We start from the raw sequence: 22,108 nt of genomic DNA, 5'->3' as shown, positions 1-22,108 counted from the left end.
GAAGACAATACACAAAAACAGCAACATCATCAATATTACTAAAATCACAAGTTATTTTAAAAATTTCTAAAAATCTAAACAACATAAGAAGAGCCATGCTGGATCTAGTCCAGCATTCAGTTCATGCAATGGCCAACCAGCAGCCCATGGGAAAATCACAAGCAGGACATGAGTGCAACAGCATCCTCCCATCCAAGTTCCCCAGCAACTGGTGAATATAGGCATACTGCCTGTGATACTGGAGGTAGCATAGAGCCATCAGGACTAGTAGCCATTGATAGCCTTCTCCTTCAAACTAGCTTAGAACACATCATAGCACCAGTAAACATTACAAAACCTCTAGAGGTTCCCTGCCTGGCCTGCAGAGGCTTGCGCTCCCTCTGGTGGTCCCACCTACTTGGCTACCAGGGGAGTTGGGGAGGAGGTTGGGAGAGGAATCCCCTTGTTATCTCCAATCACAAATTGGAGATAACTAGGGGATTTCCTGATGCACTAAGTAAGGGGAATCCTTTTGTTATCTCCTGCAAGAGCTGGCCAAGTGTGCAGCCAGCTTTCCTTGTCTGTTGTCTTCCCCTTGTGAAGAAGGCAGTTCTCCCCATCACAGTTTCCCCAGCAAATCAAATTGGTGGCTGCAGCACCTGCTTGGTGTGTCAGTCACCTCCATAGCAACTAGAATACAAGTGTCTCAATTTCTGTCCCTGTGGAGGGATCAGCCCTGTAAGTCTATTTCAGCCTTCTCCCAACCTGGTACCCTCCAGATATTTTGGACTACAACTCCCAGATTCCTGCCCATTGTCCATGCTGGCTGGGGCTGATGGGAGCTGAAGTTCAAAGCACCTGGAGCGCACTGGCTTGGAGAAGGATGGTCTATATGATTCACTTGACAAAAAGTATTATTCCATTTCTGGAGCCCTGAACCCATAAAATACCTCTAAGAAGGATCCTATAATTACAATTTGGCTAAGGCGGTAAGTGTTACAGCAGTTGGCTAATCCACATGATTAACTGCTTGGGTACATGGTCTACTCATGTGAGCACTGTCACTTCTCAAGTAGGGGACACATGAAAAATTGCAGCAGGTACTTCCATGATTACAAAAATGGCAAAATATATTTTTTTTCTGCTCATGAAAGATGCCTGTCTGTTATTATTTCTTCACTATTTAAAATATTTTTATACTGCTTTTTGAGGCAAAGCCTGTAAGCCTTGTTTCCCTTCTTCAGACTCCAACTCAAGCATGAAAATAAAAAACAGAATATATTTTGAAATGGAATACTTGTACCATTCTTTAATTAACCTGTAACTTATTACTTCTGCATAAATGATAAAAGGAAAGCATTGGACCAGCACAGAATAGCTGGAAAGGCAATGTGTGTTTTCTGAATCAACCCCACAGGAGCATATGAGGAAACCAGTGTTTGTGCATTGTGCTGTAAGGAAGGGACACACACACACACACACACACACACTTTGGAATTACTAGGATTAAGCAATGAGAAGAGAGACATACAAAAATGAAATATGGGGACTTGAAGGCTATATCCACTGAAGAGAAGACACAAGATGCAAGTGAATGGGGAATCAAAGGTGTATAAAAATTGAAGGATTCGATCTATCTGACTTTATGACATTGCTTTAGCAGAACTGGTTAGAGGAAGGCAAACATCTCAGGTAATATGCCAACAGGGATTTAATGTAGCTAGAAAGCAGTTTTACTCTATGTAAATACCCATTGCTGTCTCAGATGGATAAGACTGGCTGCTTTGATTCTGTCAATGGAGATGTTTCAATCTGTTGGGATTTGCCCCAGCGTTGCACACTCAAGAGTGTGCTGAGTTCACAGGATAGTTTGGCTCAGGGCGCCAGGGCTGGGCTCAAATGGTGGGGGAGGAGGGAAGCTCTCCTAGGCTTAAGTGAAATGAACCAAGACGATGATTTCTCTTTGTTCTCCACATTAGAGTAGCAATGGAAGAATCCCAAGAAACAATACATGCCACTGCCAGAAGTGGCATCCCCAGTAATGATGGGGCAAGATGAGAAGCCTTTGCTGGCTTAGACCTGTCAGTGATACATGCAAGGCTCATTGGAAAAAGCATCCAGCACCCCATATTTGCACATACAGGTGTTCTTGGGCCATCACTCCCACTTCAGCCATAGCAATCATTTCTGCATACAAGACAGCAGCATTTCCCTGCATGCTGGCTGGACTGCCAAATGGCAGCACAGCTGCTCATAAATGTGGAATGACGACAACTTGGTTCCTCATCTTTCTTCTCTGAGGATGCTACTGCTGCAACAGCCATGGAACAGCTTTCGTAGGTCTTGCCCTATGCCTGGTACACTGGTGTGCCTCACTCGAACACATTACTTTCTATAATCCCTGTACAGAAAGTGGTTACTTTGACACCCAGTGGGAATTCTTCAAGATTTACCAATATACTACTAGTAGCCTACTAACTCCTATAGACTCTGTATTAATATTTTATTGATTTATACTTATTTAATGAATATCTAAGCTGCTTTTCAGGGTACATTGCTTTCCTGAGGCAGTGTACCAAAAAAGTAAATCAATTTAAACACAAAAACCACCTGAAATACAATAAATACAACACACTATAGATCAAAAACATTAATTAAAACCAGTAAAAACAAACAACAACTTTCAAGTGCAGTGCATTCATCAGACATGGGCTGGAATAAAGAGCACCTTCGAAGTTCTCTTAAAAGCCAGCAGCGACCAAACCATATGTGCCTCTCTGGAGAGGTGGTTCTAGAGATGTCGGACCACCATTGGAAAGGCCCTGTAGTTGGTACCCACCAATCTAACAAGTCTTACTGGCTGGCCTGAGGGAACAATTTCAAAAAGAAAAGACAAGGTCCAGGATTTGACTTATGGTTAATTGCTCAAAATTGTATGTATGTATGTATGTATGTATGTATTTTCTGTACCACCTAATAGCTGAAGTTCTCTGAGCAGTTCTGAATAATTAGAACCACAAGTACAGCAAAAAAATATATACAATATGAAAGCATTAAAACTACAGGATAAAAATACAACCAGAGTAAAACCTAGCAGCAGAGATATATGTTGTCTCTGTGCGTGCTGTCTGTTTATATAATAGAAGAAGCATAGAATCATCAAATAGTAGGGTTGGAAGGGGCCTGTAAGACCATCGAGTCCAACCCCCTGCTCAGTGCAGGAATCCAAGTCAGAGGATCCCCGATGGGTGGCTGTCTGGCTTCATATGTTTTTATGTAAATGGTTTTATACTTCGTGTAATGTATTTTAATGGTTTGTAATATTTGTAAAATAATAATAATAATAATAATAATAATAATAATAGAAGTGTTTCTTTGAAAATGTGCTGCAAAAATGATTTTAAAAAATTGCTGGGGCACATGGTGCTCATCTCATTGAGGTCTTGGGAACAATGGGGGACGCTGAGCATGCCAGCCACACCCCTCTGTACCGCACAGCACATGCTCTTGGCCTTATGACATATTCATAGTTCCAAAGGAAATAATGCCTGGATGTCAACTGGGTCACTGCACTTTCTCTTACTGAGTCAAAGTACCATCTCTGCTCTGGGGAAACTGTTGCATGCCTGGAGAAATTGTCTTGGGTGGATATTGTGCTCCTTTACTAGGAGTTCTAAAAACAGAAGTGGTGAGAAAGAGAGGATGACCTGGAAAACAAACTTAGATTAAGGTATGTCAGGTTGATTAGGGCTCCCTAGAGGTTTCAAGCAGGAGTACTTGAGAGTCTTTCCTAAATGGAATATGAAGGGAGTACAGAATGGACTTCTTCCATTTCTTATTCTATTTTAATTTTTCCCACTCCATTGCGTACCGGGTAAGACAAGCAGCCAGTGCTCTCTTTAAGTATTTATGGATTTGTGCATCTGTTTTTGGAATGAAAACCGAAATGGAGGAAATGGTTTTGTTCTAAAGTTCAAATTGAGACTTAAAAATATCTAAAGAGAACTGAGTTGTCTACAGTCAGGGCCAGAAATATTGGAACAAGGATAACTGTTTTTGCAGTTGGCCTCTGTACACCACCACATTGAAGCTGAAAGGAAACACACCCAGATGGGAGCGAAGTCAGGACTTTCAGCTGTAATTCAAGGGGTTTGACAAAAGTGGGGCACTAACCATTCAGGAAGTACAGCCAGCGGCACCCCCCCCCATCATTGGTGGCTCATAAGTAATGGAACAAACCAACATCATTTCAAACTTCAGGATCGCCTTAAATACTTGGATGAAAATCCTTTGCAGTCAATGACTGCCTGAAGTCTGGAACCCATGGACATGAGCAAATGCTGAGTTTCCTCCCTCGAGATGCTTTGCCAGGCCTTTACTGCAGCTGCCTTCAGCTGCTGCTTGTTTGTGGGTCTTTCTGCCTTCTGTCTTGTCTTCAGTAAGTGAAAAGCATGCTCTTTTGGGTTGAGATCAGGTGACTGACTTGGCCATTGAAGAACATCTTACATCTTTGCCTTGAGAAACTGTTGGGTAGCTTTTGCTATATGTTTTGGGTCATTATCCATCTGCAATATGAAGTGGCGTCCTGTCACTTTGGCAGCATTCGGCTGAATCTGAGCAGAAAGTATAGCCCTGTACACTTCAGGATTCATCTTGCTGCTTTTATCAGCAGTCAGGTAATCAATTAACACCAGTGACCCGGTTCCATTGGCAGCCATACATGCCCATGCCATAACACTGCCTCCACCATGTTTGACAGATGATGTGGTATGCTTTGGATTATGAGCTGTTCCTTTGCTTCTCCATACTTTTCTCTTCCCATCATTCTGGTGCAAGTTAATCTTGGTTTCATCAGTCCAAAGAATCTTATTCCAGAACTGGGCAGGCTTTTTTAGGTGTTTGCTGGCAAAGGCTAATCTGGCCTGTCTGTTCTTGAGCGTTACCAGTGGTTTGCACCTTGTTGTGAAGCCTCTGTATTTACATTCATAACGCCGTCTCTTGCCTGTAGATGTTGACAATGACATGCCTACCTCCTCAAGAGTGTTCTTGACCTGGCTAGATGTTGTGAAAGGGTTCCTCCTCACCATGAGCAGAATTCTGCGGTCATCCACTTTAGTTGTCTTCCGTGGTCTTCCAGGCCTTTTGCTGTTGCTGAGCTTGCCAGTTAATTCCTTCTTTTTCAGGATGTTCCAAACTGTTGTGTTGTCCACTCCCAATGTTTTTGCTATCTCTCTGATGGGTTTATGTTGTTTCCTCAGCCTAATGATGGCCTCCTTCACTCACATGGACACCTCTTTGGACCTCATGTTGGGAGTTCCAGTGAACAGCTACCAGATGCAAATGTCACACTCAGAACCACCTCCAGGCCTTTTATCTGCTTGATTGGTCATGGGGTACCCAGGAAACAGGCCACACCTGGCCATGCAGCTGCTTGTCAGCCATTCGTTCCATTACTTATGAGCCACCAACGATGGGGATGTGTGTATGCCACTGGCTGTACTTCCCGAATGGTTGGTGCCTCACTTTTGTCAAACCCCTTGCATTACAGCTGAAAGTCCTGACTTCGCTCCCATCTGGGTGTGTTTCCTTCCAACTTCAATGTGGTGGTGTACAGAGGCCAACTGCCAAAACAGTTAACCTTGTTCCAATATTTCTGGCTCTGACTGTATATGAAACAAATCAGCATTGTGCTATTGTGAACCTCTGCATGTTTACTCAGAAGTAAATCTCACTGAGGTCAATAAGACTTACTCCCTGGTAAGTGTCCTTAGCCTGCTGTCCACAGCTTGCAATCCCATGCATACTTAACCTGAGAGTAAGCCTCATTGGAGACAGTGGGAATTACTTCTGAGTGAAAATGCATAGAATTGTGCTGCTTGACATGTTATTAGTGGAAATATACAGTTATAGGTGAAAGAATTTAAATATTCAAGAGAAGCTAAGTTCTTGAAATAGGGTATTAAAAACAGTGCTGTGTCAAATATTTCAATCTATTTATTTTCAACCGTTTCTTGGGGAGAAGGGGTGAAAAGAAATCATATTCCAAAACTGAGAGAAGGGGTGAGAATTTTGGAGAAATTTCTTAGTGTGCAATGCTTAAGGGCTTACCTTACTGTAATGAGGTGGTCAAGGTGTGTGCGTGCGTGCTCATTCTTTTTTCAATTTAGGTCCCGTTCTCCTGTGCTTTTCAGCCTCTTCAGCTGCTTGTGCTTTCTGAAAAGCCCCTATGAGGACTGAAAGCTGAGGGCTGAAAGCTGAGCCAGGCATTTTTGTTTTTGTTGTTTAAAGGACACCACTCCTCCTCCTCTTCCTCCTCACTCAGCTTTCATGCCCTCAGCAGGCAGCAGTACTGGAAAGTCCCAAGGGAGGAAGTCCTGGTGACGTCCTCACGGGGGCTTTTCAGAAAGCACAAGCAAGTGGGGAGACTGCAAAGTGCAGGAGAACAGGACCTAAGCTGAAAAAGAAAGCGCACGCGTTACAGTAAGGTAAGCCCTGCAGCAATGCTTATGAAGACATTTCTCAGAAATTCTTACTATCTCATGAAGGAAGCAAAAACAACAACAACGAACTGCCTTTTTTGCAGGGAAGTGAAGAGGTTGTGAAAGTCCAGGAGGGGATTCAGCACTGCGCTAATTAAAAATATATTTCTAATTAGAATGGCAGTTTTTTTTTTTGTCAGCTACCCACCCAGTAGTTGATTGTGGTAGAAATGAAAGGTGCAGCTTTACTTATAATCCTGATGGATATCATAATGACTAGGATCTGAGTTAAGAGACCATTGGGTGATATAACCTAACAATGTTGAACCATGTCCAATGGTACTTTCATATTTGAATTAAAAAGTCCAAATTACACCCTTTCCCAATTCCACTACCCCAGTTTTATTTATTTAAGAGCCTGCCCTTTAGTGGAACTATCAGGATGGCATACAACAGAAATAAAACATCAATAGAAAATGATACAAAAATTAGAACAGCAATATAGAAAATTCAGTATAACACAACAAAGCATATGAAATCATCATAAAGTCAAGTTAGCGGTATTATTCAACTAAAAAGCCTGGGTGAATAATGATGTCTTCACCTGGTACCAGAATGAAATACAGTTGGCAGACAAGCTTCTCTGGGCAGGGCATTGCATAGGTAGTGTGCCATGACTGAAAAGGCTCTGTAGTCATTGCCCCCTCCAACCTCTCTAGTCTTTACCCACCTAATTTGACATGGTGGAGGGATCTGGAGGAGACCCTCTAATGATGAATAAATTGCTCAGGCAAATACATTGTGGTGGAAAGGGGTCCTTTAGGTTTTTGAGTCCCAAGTCATTTAGGGCTTTTATAATATTGAATAAATATAATAATACTTATAATATTGAATTGTGCCTGGAAACAGACCTGTAGCCAATTCTTGTTGATTTAAGAACTGTTGAGATATGTTCTATATAACTGAGTTCCACTTAGTAACCCAACAATTGTATTTTTTACTAATGGAAGTTTCCAAGCAGTCTTTGAATGCAGCCGTAGGTACAACACATTGGTTAGTCGTCTAACCTAGATCACCAATGATACAGAATGGAGGTTAAGACAGCAAAATCGCATCCACTTTGGAATATGGGACTGTATGCAATTGTTTCCTTCCATGCACATGGAAATCGTCAAATGTCACTCTCTAGTAGAAGATACAACCATAAGAATACACAGTGAGCCTTTTACACTCTCAGCTGGATTATGGCAAAATGTAAGTAAGGCTGAGGACTTTGGAAAATAAGCCAAGTTCTGATTAAGTCAGGTTCAGGAAGAAGGAAAGCTCTAGCAAATGCATGGGCTGCACAGGAGGGTCCCGCAACACAGATCTTTCTTTCCTGTGCCAACATGATCCCTCCTGGGAAGCCCCTAGTCGCACACCTCCTGCAAGGCCTGGATCTCCCAACATGTATGATGTAGGAGTGGCCCATTCCCAAGCCTTGGCGTTAGAAGGGCCCATAAGTGACCCCATGTTCTATGATGGGTGGAGAATCTCTTTCAGACTGAAGGCCAAACTGAATTTCATCGAAGCTCTCAGTGGTGGAGCCAAAGGCAAAAGGGGTGGAGCCAAAATACCAGCATATTTTAAGGTAAAGCTCTTACTGCCAGTAACTAAGCTTAGGAGAGGCGTTCCCAGCTTTTATAATGGGAAAACTGTGCAAAAGCTAGAAAACCATAAAATAACTGGCGGTCGGGGGAAAGAGGGTGTGGCCAGAGAAAGGGGCATGGCCATCTGGGGAACCCTAGAGGGTTGGATTTGGCCCATGGGCCTGAGGTTCCTTACCCCTGTTCTATATGGTATTGAGATCATTCGAAAGGCACCTGGCTACTTCATAGAATCATGGAATAGTAGGCTTGGAAGGGGCCTACAAGGCCATCGAGTCCAACCCCCTGCTCAATGCAGGAATCCAAGTCAGAGCCTCCCTGACAGATGGCTGTCCGGCCCCATCTTGAACGCCTCCAGTGTGGGAGAGCCCACCACCTCCCTAGGTCATTGGTTCCATTGTTGCATTGCTCTAACAGTCAGGAAGTTTTTCCTGATGTTCAGCCGGAATCTGGCTTCCTGTCACTTGGGCCCATTCTTCAGTGTCCTGCACTCTGGGATGATCTAGAAGAGATCCTGGCCTTCTTCTCTGTGACAACCTTTCAAGTACTTGAAGAGTGCTATCATATCTCCCCTCAGTCTTCTTTTCTCAAGGCTAAACATGCCCAGTTCTTTCAGTCTCTCTTCATAGGGCTTTGTTTCCAGTCCTCTGATCATCTTTGTTGCCCTGCTCTGAACCCTCTCCAGTTTGTATGCATCCTTCTTCAAGTGCGGTGCCCAGAACTGGACACAGTACTCCAGATGAGGCCTAACCAGTGCTGAGTAGAGGGGAACTAGTACTTCCTGGGATTTGGAAGCTATGCTTCTGTTAATGCAGCCCAAAAGAGCATTTGCCTTTCTTGCAGCCACATCGCATTGTTGGCTCATATTCAGCTTGTGATCGACAAGAATTCCAAGATCCTTCTCACTTGTCGTGTTGTTGAGCCACATATCCCCCATCTTGTAACTGTGCATTTGGTTTCTTTTTCCTAGGTGCAGAACTTGGCATTTATCCCTATTAAATGTCATTCTGTTGTTTTCTGCCCAGCGCTCCAGTCTATCCAGATCACTTTGAATTTTGTTTCTGTCTTGCAAAGTATTAGCTATCCCGCCCAATTTTGTGTCATCTGCAAATTTGATCAGCATTCCCTGAATTTGATCAGCATTCCCTGAATTCACTTTTGGCTTGCTGCAGTGCCTGCATATCTGGAGTTCTGCACAGCTGGAACCTGTAGACTTGAGTTCCTGGTTGCGACTCTGCTTTGGGGAGAAGAGTCCCAGCCCTTAGCCTTGCAGTAGAAGTTGCAGGTGAGCAGCTGCTGGATTAACGACCAGTGCTATTGAGTTAACATGTGATTCGAAACATCTTTTATTAGGGATGTCTTTTATCTCTGCCATCAAGTATTCTTAACTAATACTGGGATCTGGCCCAAAGAAATGCTTTTTACTTTAGCTCAGCATTCAGGATATAAATCTCAAATTACTGCTGACAAAACAGATGCTAAATGCAAATCAATGAGCATTTAGTTCCTGTGCTCTGCAAGAGGAGCTCTTTGAAAGAAAAGTCTGAAATATTTAATATGAGGAAGTGTGTGTTCAGTGGCCTTTGCATACCATGGCACAAATTGTTAAGGGTTTGACTGATGGCCTAAATGGTACTGAATAGTTCCTTGCAGGATATATTGAACAGTGCTGTATTTAGCTCTCCCACTATGGCTTGTGGGAGTTAGAAGGTGGAGAGAATCGAATCCAGCCCCCTGCTCAATGCAGGCCCAGGATGCAGCTACAGCATCATGCGCAGGTGGCTGTCCAGGCTCTGCTTAAATACCTCCAGAGAAGGAGAACCTGCCACCTCTCGAGGCACACCCCTTCCACTGCACCAGGCTAGCATCAGCATCGGGCTGGCATGCTCCCTCCTCTGCTTTCATGATGTGCTGTGCTTCCTTGTTTGTAGCTGTAGTTTGCCATCATGTATGAAGTGGGGAAACAATGGTTTGTAAACAGTGCAGTCCGCCCACTTTGGATGTAATGGCAAACTATGGTTCGATGTCAGAGAGGAAGAGCAGGAGGGATCTGGAAAACACAAATAGAGGAGGAAGGAGAGGAGGGGGCACATGGACCTGAGCTTCATTTACATGGTTGGCATCAGAAACATAGGAAGCTGCCTTATCCTCAGTGGAGGCTAGGGGTGCTGGAGGAATCCGCCATGGACCTGAGTGAGGCAAGGTTCCTGAGAATCTGGCCTGTGGCGTCCACAGCGGACCAGCTCTCCTTGCCAGCAGGTCCTCTGGGTTTTGGTGGTTTTTCCTCTCTCTGTAAACAGGGCAAGATACTCCAGTCGCAGCCACAATGAGCATATCTTGGGCTAATTACAGCCATAATTAGCATATTTTACGCCTTTTGCGGCTGTAAAGTGCTTAGTTATATGTAAATTGCACTCAATACCACTCAGAGATATTCAGGTAAAAGGGAGGTGAGGGGCCCTGGCTCAGTGGTAGAGCACCTACCTGTTTTCCATGCAGAAGGTCCCAGGTTCGATCCCCAGCCTCTCCAGTTGAGGCCGGAAAAATGCCTGCCTGAAACCCTGGAGAGCCACTGCCAGTGAGTGTTGACAATACTGGGCTAGATGGACCAATGGTTTAAGGCAGGTTCCTATGTTCCTACGAGGGCTACAGATCTGGTGGTGATGATGATGGCGATTATTTCTTGTTTAGAAGGATAGGGCAGCTTTCTTACATTTTAATATTTTCATCTGCAGTAATACTCTTCAAAAAGAAAAGTTGGGGCTCTTCCATTTTCTGTCTTCATTTGGGTCACATCAGAGGTAACGTGGCAGCAGATATGGAATTAAAGCACTTCTTTGTTGCTGCCATGTATTGTTGAAATAAAAGATTCTTCTTGCTGGAAAAAAATTAATTATTGAGTGTTGCAATGCTTTATAAGATATTTATATATTCTCTTGAGCCATGTCCCTTTCTGTATCGGAGTGCTATCTAGAGAGCAGCTCAGGCAAAAGAACTGCTTAGCTTCACTTCCTGGTTATCTCCTTTGCTGAACTGTATCAAGACAACACACTAAAACAAAGAGAGAGTAGAGCCAGATAATGTATGAATATTAAATTACACTGGTTGGTTTAATCTTTGGAAGTGTGATGATCTGAATTTGCACATGTAGTTTATTCTCCCTCTCTCCCCCCTCCACAATTCTTGAGACATGCTGTGTACTTTGGTAAAGCCTCTAAAATTATAATTTTAAAAATACAGATCGATGTAGAGCCAACTACATGTTACCCACAGCCAAAGGTATCTTTTCTCCAACATTTTCTTATATATCCTTAGGCCTTTTTCTTTCTGGTTAAAAAAAGACTGTCCATAGCCGCTCATGGACTTGAGACGAGAGTCAAGGAATGCCATGTGGGGATTCTGTGGTAAAATGCCTCACCTTGCCCCTCTCTCACCTTTGCGTTGTCCTCCCCATGTATGACTTGGCTGTTGCAGACTCAAAGATTATGCCCTATAAGTGAAATCTTGGGAAAAAAGTCCTTACCAGTTTTTCTGTTCTCCCTGTGACGTTCTTGCTGTCTTCTCTGAAGGGTCTTTTCTCTTGTGCCCCAGCAGTTCATTATGGGCTTTCCGGAGTCCATTCTCTGCCATCTCTCCTTCAGCTGTGATTTAATGCTCTGCTTCCTGTAGTCTGCCTGACTGGTGTAACATTGCGGTGATGCTGAAAGGAATGGCATAGACATGGGCATGGCTTATCTCTCTCTGTTGATGCGGAGCCAGCCCAGGTAAGATAATCCTGAGTAGAATCCTCTACCCTGGACTGACTCACTTACTTCCAAGAGGACTTTTGTGCCATTTGGATTCTTCAGTAGCTCTGTACATATATGCTTACAGCACTTGTATACATGCAAGTGCTGTAAGCATATATGTGCCATTCCTTTCACTGTCACTGAGGTACTGTTACTGTGTGCTGCACGTTTTGTGGGTTTTGGTGCTTGTTTGGAGAAGAATGTTACTAGGTAACTCTGCAAGCTCTGTACTTTACATTGTCCCAGAAATGATATCTCTGTGACCCCCTGTAAATCCCTTAACACCATGGGGAAACCCATCATGCCACCAAACACTACTGGCGTTGCACTAGAGGTCACTTACACTAGCACGACGTAATTTATGTTAATGGTAATGTCAAATAGGATACTGCCCCATGTCCCTATGTTATGGGATATACTTATTTGTAAAACTGGCTCTGTACCTGTTCCATCTTTGTGTGTGTGCACTCCCACACACACTTCTCACAAGTGCACCTTCTGTTTCACACTCAGGCTACTTGCCCCAACTCATATACGATCACCAATCTTCTCTCTTTCATGCCATACACGACCTATCTCTGGTAGACCTGGGTTGCGATGGGTGGCTTAGGAAATGGATGGATGCAGAACTTTTCCTGGAGATCCTGGTTTTAGTGTAGGAAAACTGGCTGTTTACAAATATATGGGGCATGGAAGCACTGAAATCCATCAAAGTGTACAGAATGTTGCCCTATCTTTTAAAATCATGCATTGTACAAGTGTGAGAAGGAATGAAGTCAGTCAAGAATTGGAATGCATCTGCAGCAACCATGCATAAACCCCCATGCACATGAAGCCAGGAGTGTGGTGGGAGCCACTTCCCTACGGTACAGTCCCGTGCTGCTGGAAAACGTGTGCAAATATTGTAACCGTATGTGGAAAGGGTATAGATACATACTGTGTGTGTATGTGTGTGTGTGTGCGCGCGGCATGTGCACGCCTACGTGTGTGTGTTAGGGATGTGCATCAGATTCAACCAAAGCCTAAAACCCAAGCTGAATCAGGCCCCTTTGGACTGTTTCTGATACTTTGTAAGGTGAAGCAGTAACGTGTGGCTGTGAGAGCTGGACTGTAAGGAAGGCTGAGCGCCGAAGAATGGATGCCTTCGAACTGTGGTGCTGGAGAAGACTCTTACGAGTCCCCTGGACTGCAAGGAGGTCAAATCAGTCCATCCTAAAGGAAATCAACCCTGAGTGCTCGTTGGAAGGACAGATACTGAAGCTGAAGCTCCAATATTTTGGCCACCTAATGTGAAGAGAAAACTCCCTGGAAAAGACCCTGATGCTGGGAAAGACTGACGGCAAAAGCAGAAGGGGACGGCAGAGGATGAGATGGCTAGATAGCATCAGTGATGCAATGAATATGGACTTGAGCACGCTCCGGGAGAGAGCGGAGGACAGGAAGGCCTGGCGTGCTATGGTCCATGGGGTCACAAAGAGTCAGACACAGCTGAATGACTGAACAACAACAAAGGTGAAGCAGGCATCCCTCCGAAGTGACCAGAACTGAAGCTGGACCCTGCATGAGGCTTCATTCACGATTCAGCTTTATAAAGGCAGGCAGCGTATCTTCAAAAATAGCAACCTTTGTTTTCTTTCTCTAAAGGGTGATGGGAAAGGGAAGGGAGGGGTTTAGTGATTGACATGTCCACCTTCTACTCATAGGGCACATTTTACCAGGGGCTCACCAAACACTGTGCTCTGGGGGAGGGCAAGGATGGGACTGTGTGATTGTAATTCTTCAAACGCCAGCAGACTTCACAATGAAAAAAGCTTTAAACTGATTTTCAATCATCATAACTCTGTAGTGCCTGAACCTATACTTCTGAAACTGCAGGCTACTTGCTTGGAGAAAACTCCTGCCGCGTGTGCCATTTTTTGGTAGAAGGGCGGGGTATAAATCAAATTTATTTATTTATTTATTTATTTATTCATTTCATTTCATTTCTATACCGCCCAATAGCCGAAGCTCTCTGGGCGGTTCACAAAAATTAAAACCAAACAGCACACAATAAAACAATTTAAAATATATAGAACATTAAAAATAAATAAATAAATAAATAAATAAATAAATATGTTGTATGCCATTTTCATACAAATTGCTCAAAAACAAACACAGGAGAAGCATATCACTCACCCCCCTCTCCAAACTTGAGGACACCACTTCCACATTAACTGCTACACCTATCCTTCTGAATTTTTTTTTCTCAGGTTTCTTCCTTAGGGTCACCTCTACGCTATCTGCCATTTTCAGAATAATGGTTTACAAGGAACATGGGAGATATGCATCCTTTTTGGATACCCTCAAAATGTAAAGGCTGCTTTTGCACAAAAATCCCTGCACCTATTCATATGAAACTTGGCAGACTTGATCCTCTAAGAAGGGCCAACTATCCCAACAAATGTCACCCAATTCTGTCAAGAAATAAAGTTATCAGCAGCATGTGTGTGTGAGAGAATGCCGTAGCACAAAAGCAACTGCAACTATTTCTTTGAAATTTGGCAGGCATAATCCTGTCCTAAGGGGCTACTATGTCTAAACATTTCATCCACTTCTAACAAACGAACAAAAGTTAGAGCATTATGTGATTTCCCATGGGAGGCACGAAGGGTTTGGTATCCAAGCTGAAGCAGACTTGAGCACCAAATCAGTCTGAGCAGAATTGGGCCATTTTCTGAAATTGGGATCCAAGCTGAGTCTTGTGGTCGGTGCACACCTCCAATATATAGTGATATTAATTTGATTAGAATCCTGTATTCCTATCTGCATACAGATAATAACTTGGCAAAGGATATCAGTGGGCAAGTGAGCCCATCGCAGAACCAGGGGTTGAAACCAGGCTTTCCAGGTCCAACTTGTATATTTTGTCCCCTGGATCATGCCAACTGTCCACAGGCTCCTGTATACACAACATGAATGGTTTACAAATTGGTTGGCAGCAGTTTACATTAGTAGTGTTTATTTTATTAGCTAAGCAACTGCTTTATTGGGCTGTTGGAGCCATGCCCTTTTCCCTTCCAGCAAGCATTTCATTATTTTTTGCAAGCAACAGTGTAACAACCACCTGGCTGATGCACCTATTTAGAAAATGACCTACAATACTTTTTTCTCCCTCATGGGCAGCTAAGGTCTGTGGGAATACATTAGAGGATGTAAAGTTTCTCTTAGAACTCTGTGCGTAATCTCTAACATGAGAAGTACTCAAGTTCAGACCTACTTGGAAGACGTGCCCGCTGACCTGTAAGCCTATAGCCACTCCATATTTGTGGAGGCTGGTTCAGGTTATTGGGAAGTAAAGGAAAAGCACCATGCATGTGCTATGGCACACTCTTAACATGCCTGGCCTTCTTAGTGCCTCCAGGATCAGCTCCAGGTTTGAGAGGGCCCTCAGAAAGGAAGGCCAGGATCTCGATCATCCCAGAGTGCAGGACACGGAATAATGGGCTCAAGTTACAGGAAGCCAAATTCCGGGTGAACATCAGGAAAATGACTGTTAGAGCAATGCAACAATGGAACCAATGACCTAGGGAGGTGGTGGGCTCTCCCATGCTGGAGGCATTCAAGACGAGGCTGGACAGCCATCTGTCAGGGATGCCCTGACTTGGATTCCTGCATTGAGCAGGGGGTTGGACTCGATGGCCTTGTAGGCCCGTTCCAACCCTACTGTTCTATGATTCTATAAGCAGCAGTGCTGTGATCAGTCTTGGGTGGCTTAGAGTGGCCATTTTCATTTCCCACAATGCTCCTGGCATAATATTCCTCCAAGACATTCTAGGAAATTAAGCTCGTGGCTCCAAGCAACTCAGCTTGGGGCATCCAGGACAGATGGCAGCAGTGACCCGAATGAGCCTTTTGCTCACACACTCCGTCCTCCCCTCTAATCTTCCCCATACACGCTCCAGTTCAGTTAGTTTCTTCATCTTTAGTGTAAACCATAACTTGCTGTTATATCCACCCTTGTTTAAGCTGTGATTTGGAAACCATGATTTGAAGCTGGCTTGCAATCCTGGTTTGGAGGGCAAACACAAACCATAATTTGCCAGTTTGGATATAATTTGTAATAGTTTATGCTTGTGGTAAGCTACAGAAGGAGTAACTAATGAATCAGGATGTGCAAAAAAAGAGCCAGGAGCACCTAAGCACAGGCTCTGTCATGTAATGCCAAATCTTGGTTTTTGTGTTACGTGTAAACTAGCCCAGTATTCTGCAACTGCCACTGTCTTTCCACAGTTGTAAAACAGAGCGACTCTTTGCAATAGTAAGAAATATAAGGTGATTTGAATAAAAAGCAATAATGTTCTATGTGTAATTTGCTCTCTTTATTTGACAACCTTTCCCCCTTTTAATTATCTCATAATCCCCCCCAAATCATTATTACAGCCCATTGCATTAAGTATCTGGCTCCAATATACTTTAAATTGGGAGTGGGGGCAGTAATTATCAGTGATGATACCAAAACTGAGCCTCCAAGTATATGTTTATGGAAATGGGATTACTTGCAGTTAGTTCCAAGTGACTCAAAAGAAATAAAGAAGCAATACTAATGTTTATATCCCAAAGGTATCCTAAGGACTTCACTCCTATCTCTGTAGGATGTGTTCAGTCCAGCACTCTGTGAATTTATTTTCATTTTACTTTTGTCCTTAATTGTCCCACTAAAAACCTCTGAAGCCTCTCCACTCTTACACACTGCCTTCTGCTGAGATTGTTGTAGACAGGGCCAGCACCGGACTGAAGTGGGCCCTCGGTGTAGTGCTGCTGATGACCACCCCCACCGCTGCAGCCAGACAGCCCCCCCCCCCGAAAGTGAAGCTAGGAGGAGAAGGAGAGGAGCCGGACCCACCAGTGGGCTCTGGCAGCACCAGTGGTGATGGCAGCAGCTGTGGCAGGCTTGGGAACGGGCCCTTCTGACTGTGGCAGACCATGCCGAGCCCTGATGGGTTGTAGGCTTGTTTTAAGTGCTTAGAAATAACTCTGCACATAATTGCATCCTTCAACCTCTATAAATTGGATGCGATGTGCCAAAAAGAGAGGACAAAGGACTGTGAAGTAGTTGGATTCTAGGAAAGTGGAAGTAGCTAGGTTTAGCTTTTGCCAAGAGAAATTAACAGGATAAGTTAAAGTAAATAGGTGCATGGTGTAAGTTCAGAAGGAGGAGGAGGAGGAGGAGGAGGAGGGAGAAATATACTCAAATAATGAATGGCAAGAGGTGGGGGCTATGTATTTAAAGAGGGAGGGCATGAGATATCCCTCTGGTCCAGTCTCGAAGGCTTCTTTCATGAAACATAAGCTCTGGGGTGAGAAAACCCAGAAGTGGTGTGCTAAAGAGGAAGAATATGTTACCCAGAGGAGTAATGTGTGAACCATGCCACCATTTCACATGAATTCAAAGATGCAAGTGGATTACATGTTTTTCTGAAACTTTCATAACACTAGATGGAACTGTATGCTCAGTGATTAATGATGTTGGGGTGTTTTTTTTTGCCAGAACTCCATAATGTTTAGCTAGTGCTCCAGATCTGCTTAGTCTTGCCCACTTCCACCACTGTCAGTAGCCAATCTTATGAAAATCTTGTGGGAAACCAGTCTAGATACTGTCTAAGTCACACTAAACCCTGAGTGATGGACTGGCTGGTGGTTCAAATATTGGAAGGAGATGAGCAGTTATGACCTAATCCAAAGAAGAACTTAAGCATGTGCTTTGGGATTTTGATTTAGGGCCAGAACTGTGCCACAAAACCTTCTCTTCACAAAATATAGAAACAAAAGAAGCTGGCTCTATTTAGGAGCATTCAGAGGGATGACACAAAGTATTCATAGGAGTTGTGGCTCTTTACCTTCGTCATTGTGGTTACTCTAGTGAGAGGGGTACTTTAAGCAGAGATTGAGTGGCCTGGTGGCTATAGTGGCCTCCGTGCGAAGGGGGCTGGAGGGTGTATGGAGGAATTGTATCTGCCCTACCAACTTCTCGGTAGAAGCTTGGGAAGATTTTGGCTGAGTTTGGCTGAATGAGTAAATTGATACTTCTTCTGTGCTTAGCAACTCCTGCTGCAGTATTCTGTAAAAATGGGTGGGTGGGTGATTATTGTGCTGTTTTATGTGTTTTGGAGAGGGGGAGGTAGGGAGAAATGTAGACTCGCCATTTCAGGAGCGGGGGGAGGAACAGGGTATTGGGAGGGAGAGACCACCATAGGGGTAATGATGGGCAGGGGATGTTATGATGGTGGTAGGATGAAGGCAACTAGTGTGTGTGTGGGAAAGCTCGTTAGACAGCTTTGTACCACCTCCCTTTCCAGCTCACCCCCCAATCCTCAGCAACCTTGGAAGCTTAATTGCATTCCTCTCAAGCCCTCAGGTGCTACTCATAAATGCCAGGTCAGTCAATGGGAAAGCATATGTTCTGGAAGAATGTGTTGACTGGGGTTGTATTACTGAAACCTGGTTGGATGAAGGGGTACTTGCGAACCTCTCCCAGATGTGTCCACCAGGTTATCAGGTGTATCACCAAACACAGCTTGAGGGGCAGGGAGTGGGGATTATTTTTGATCCATAGGAATTCCATATCCCTTCTCAAGTACTCTGTACAACAGTCTAACAGTTTTCAGGGCCTTTATCTGGTGTTGGGAACCTGAGGCAGGATAGGGATTCTGTCGGTGTATCACCCAGCCCAGCGGTCTTCCTTCCTGAACTGACAGTGGTGGTCTTGGAGGTGGTGTTCAAGACTCAGAGGCTGAAGCTCTTGCATGCCTTTAACATTTATTTATTTTATTTTTATTTACAGCATTTATATACTGCTCCACATATTCCAGAGTGGTGAACAATAAGAGATACAATAATAAAACGATAAAAAGAGTAAAACACCATATTAAAATTATTCTTTTTAAAAACAGAGTACCAATAAAAACTGGTTATTCAAGGAAGGCTTCCTGGAATACAGCCTTTTTCAGGAGGCACTGGAATTAAACATTGTTGACACCTGCCTGACCTCCAGAGGCAGGGAGTTCCATAGAAAGGGGGCCATCATACTAAAGCCTCTTCTCTGGATGGACTCCAATTGGGCCATAGGTCCATGTGCAGCCAACAGGCGCATGCCCTCTGATGATCTCAGTGACCAGGCAGGTTGGTAAGGGAGAAGGTGCTCTCTCAGGTATCACGCCAAGGCTACCTTGTCTGGGGTGGCTCAGGATTTCATGACCTCCATGACAACCACAGACCTATCTCCAATTATATTGAGTCCAGCATATGTGGCCAGGTACACCTTGGGCCTGTTGTTCTGTAATGGAACAGGGTAGAATGATCTGTGGGTGGGGGAGCTTGCTATGACTCTATTGTCACGGTCAGTTCATTACCTGATCATGTTGGACCTTCAGACTGCCTGCAACCTCTGCAAGGGTGGGGGATTGGTTTGTATGGTCCACTCACAAGGACTGGTGAATCCAGATGGTTTTCTGACCTCTCTAGGAGAGATCCCTACAGTTTTAGCTCACAGTCCTGCCAAAACCATTGCATAACTGCTTGGAATCCTGCTTGGAATGTGGGGATGACCTGAGCCATTGATAGTCACTCACAAACATCCTCAACCAAAGCATAGAGCCGAATTGGCATCTTGATATTCTGAGAAGCTGAAGCATGAAGCCAGCAACTGGGCTGGTGCTTGGAGGAACTGCTCCTCCAAGTGTTGGTTGAGTGAGCCTTCGTGTGCCACTTACTGCCCCAGCTGGGACAGCATGTGAAGCAGGTGCCCGACTTGGCTGTCACCTGGAGAAGCCACTCTTCCGGACACCAGTGGAGTCCCTTTCTACATGCAGTGAGAGGCACAGAACTCTGTGTGTTTCCCTGCACAGAGAAAGGCAAAATGGGTGTGTTGGATGATGTCAGAAGGGCTTCATGGCATGGCACAGCCCACCCTGTGATGTCATCCGGCCTGCCTCATATATGTCTGGCCCCATCTGTTGCTGCTTTTAAGAGGATTTTAAAAACATACTTGCTTTCTTTAGCTTTCAATTGAAGGTCTTTACATACTGATTTTGCTACTGGTTTATATTAAATAGATTTTACAATTAATTATGACTTTATTAATTTGTTATTGATGTAGAATTATATGTTTTATACAATTGGGAGGGCTGTAGTCTTGAAAGGCAGCTCAGAAATGCATTAAATAAATAGAATAAATATTTGCCTTTCCATCCGCCAGGATCCACAAGGTGATTGAACAACAATGTAAAAGCAACACAATCAAAAACATAGTAAGAGAACAACATCACAAGGAAGAGAATTCAACAGATTAGGTATCAGTCTAAATTCAGTTTGGGATACAGGCGAGATATGATGAAAAGAACTGTATTGCATGTAACAACGTGGCTCTTGTTCTTTAGGGAAAGAGATGTCTGATTCTTGCACTCCTGAGTGTACAGCTGAGGTGCAGGACAGAAAACATGAATGTGGTGGAGTGCCAAGATAAATGAGATGCATGAGAATAAAAGGTTTAGATTTAATGGTCTGCTCTTTCATTTGTACTTGTATGTTTTCAAAAAGCTAAGCTTCCACTTCAACAAAATGAAAAGCTTTAAAAAATCCCTTCCAGCTGTGAAGCTATGTAGGTAAGCTATGTAGGTAAGTGTATCCTTGCTAACCCAAGTATCTTAGATCTTCATACATACTCAGTCAATAGCTTTAGCAGAGGACAACAGAGTTGTTACTTATTGCAGGATTATCACTGTAATTTCGACATTTAGGGCAGAATCCAGCAGGGCATTTTCACTCCCACTGATTCTCTTCTGCCCCACTAATTCCGTTGCACAAGTAGCCCCCACCACTTGCGCAATCGCAATTTAGTGCTGCTGGGGCAACTTCAAATGAGCAGAAATGCTCATTTCTGGAAGGAGGCAGGTCAGCAGAGCTTGCATAAGGGAGCTTCACCAACCTGCCTCCTTCCAGAAACAAGCGTTTCTGCTCATTTCAGGGCTTCCCATAGGAAGCACTAAAACTCCCTGGCATAACTGGTGGATCCTGCTTGTCCAACAGAATTGGTGGGATCCGCTGCATGCGGAAGGGAATGGGTGGGGCAGAAAGGAATTGGTGGGAGCGTAAGCGCCCCGTTGGATTCTGCCCTTAAATAGCAGCAAGGCATCATTACATCAGTTGGCCAAAACAGGACCAGACATAGTTGGCACATTTCTGAAATCAGGAGGGAAATTGTATCTAGTATCTAATTCTTCTGACCACAACCACCATTCCTTCCCAAGTTTTGAGGGAGGATTTGCAGGGGGGTGGGAATTCCCATACTCTAGAATGTGCCCCTGTAAGCCTGCACCATCTGCATGTCCTCCCAACGAAGTCTGTCACGATGTCTCTAGCTTCCCATAGTGGCTCCAGCCTGAGTCTCGCTAGGGATGGACCTAGGCCATGATATTGACCAGTTTTGGCTCAGCCCAGGCCTACTGTAGCAGTTCAGTAAAATAATCCAAAATGGCATCTATCATGGAATAATTAGGAATGTGTTGATAATGACACTCTTCACTCTCTACACCATTGCTTCCCCCCCCGTTCTTTCTCCCTTACCAGTTTTTCGTTGTTGTTCTGTTCTCCCGTTCTTTCAAGGCTTGTTATGTCTTAATGTTGTTTGCATTTTTAAATTTTATCTTGACACCACTCATATTCTGATTATTAATGTTTATCTTAACTGTTTGTCAGAAGGGGAAAAATCTGGAATGTAAGGGCGTTAGTTATTTTTTGATACTGGAAAACACAATTAGACTATGGAAATATTGACTAAAGAGACTGCAGTGTGTAAGTGGAAATAATTAAGATTGTGTGTGTGTGTGTGAGAGAGAGAGAGAGAGAGAGAGAGGTTAGAAGTCTGAATGATTAATGTGTGTTGGGTGGGAAGATTCTTGTTGTCAAGGTTTTTGGCTAGCTCAGTGATTCTTAAACCTTTTTTGTATTGTGTACCCTTATTCTCTTTTACTTGTTCTTTGCTGACCCACCCCATTTTTTTAACACTGCGCTCAGTGTAAGGGAACGCTGGGAGGCAACATATAAGGCTCACAAATAAATGCATACATTTCTTTTACATTCCAGTGTAACTATACTGAATGTGTGTAGTGATGTTGAGTTTTTGTACGGAATCTGTAACTGATGCTCTGGAGAAAACTAACATTTTCCTGTATTATTTTCA

The 22,108-nt window shown here is 43.8% G+C and overlaps 1 protein-coding gene across 2 annotated transcripts in view; it reads left to right on the top strand.

Moving 5' to 3' along the window:
- The window catches only part of RGS6 (regulator of G protein signaling 6), a 319,263-nt gene that overhangs the window by 22,119 nt on the left and 275,036 nt on the right, over window positions 1-22,108 (top strand). The window contains exon 1 of one of the 2 annotated variants that reach the window (XM_084827537.1): window positions 6,388-6,464. The exons of the other annotated variant lie outside the window; for it this stretch is intronic. The gene's annotated coding sequence lies outside the window, so the exon portion shown is untranslated. Of the gene's footprint in view, window positions 1-6,387; window positions 6,465-22,108 lie in introns of those variants that run through there. 2 annotated transcript variants of the gene reach the window in all.

Source organism: Heloderma suspectum, chromosome 1 (assembly GCF_057233095.1).
Source record: "Heloderma suspectum isolate Gila_16-S chromosome 1, 16-S_ref, whole genome shotgun sequence".
In the NCBI taxonomy this organism is placed as follows: domain Eukaryota; kingdom Metazoa; phylum Chordata; class Lepidosauria; order Squamata; family Helodermatidae; genus Heloderma; species Heloderma suspectum.
This window is presented reverse-complemented; position numbering and strand designations above follow the sequence as displayed.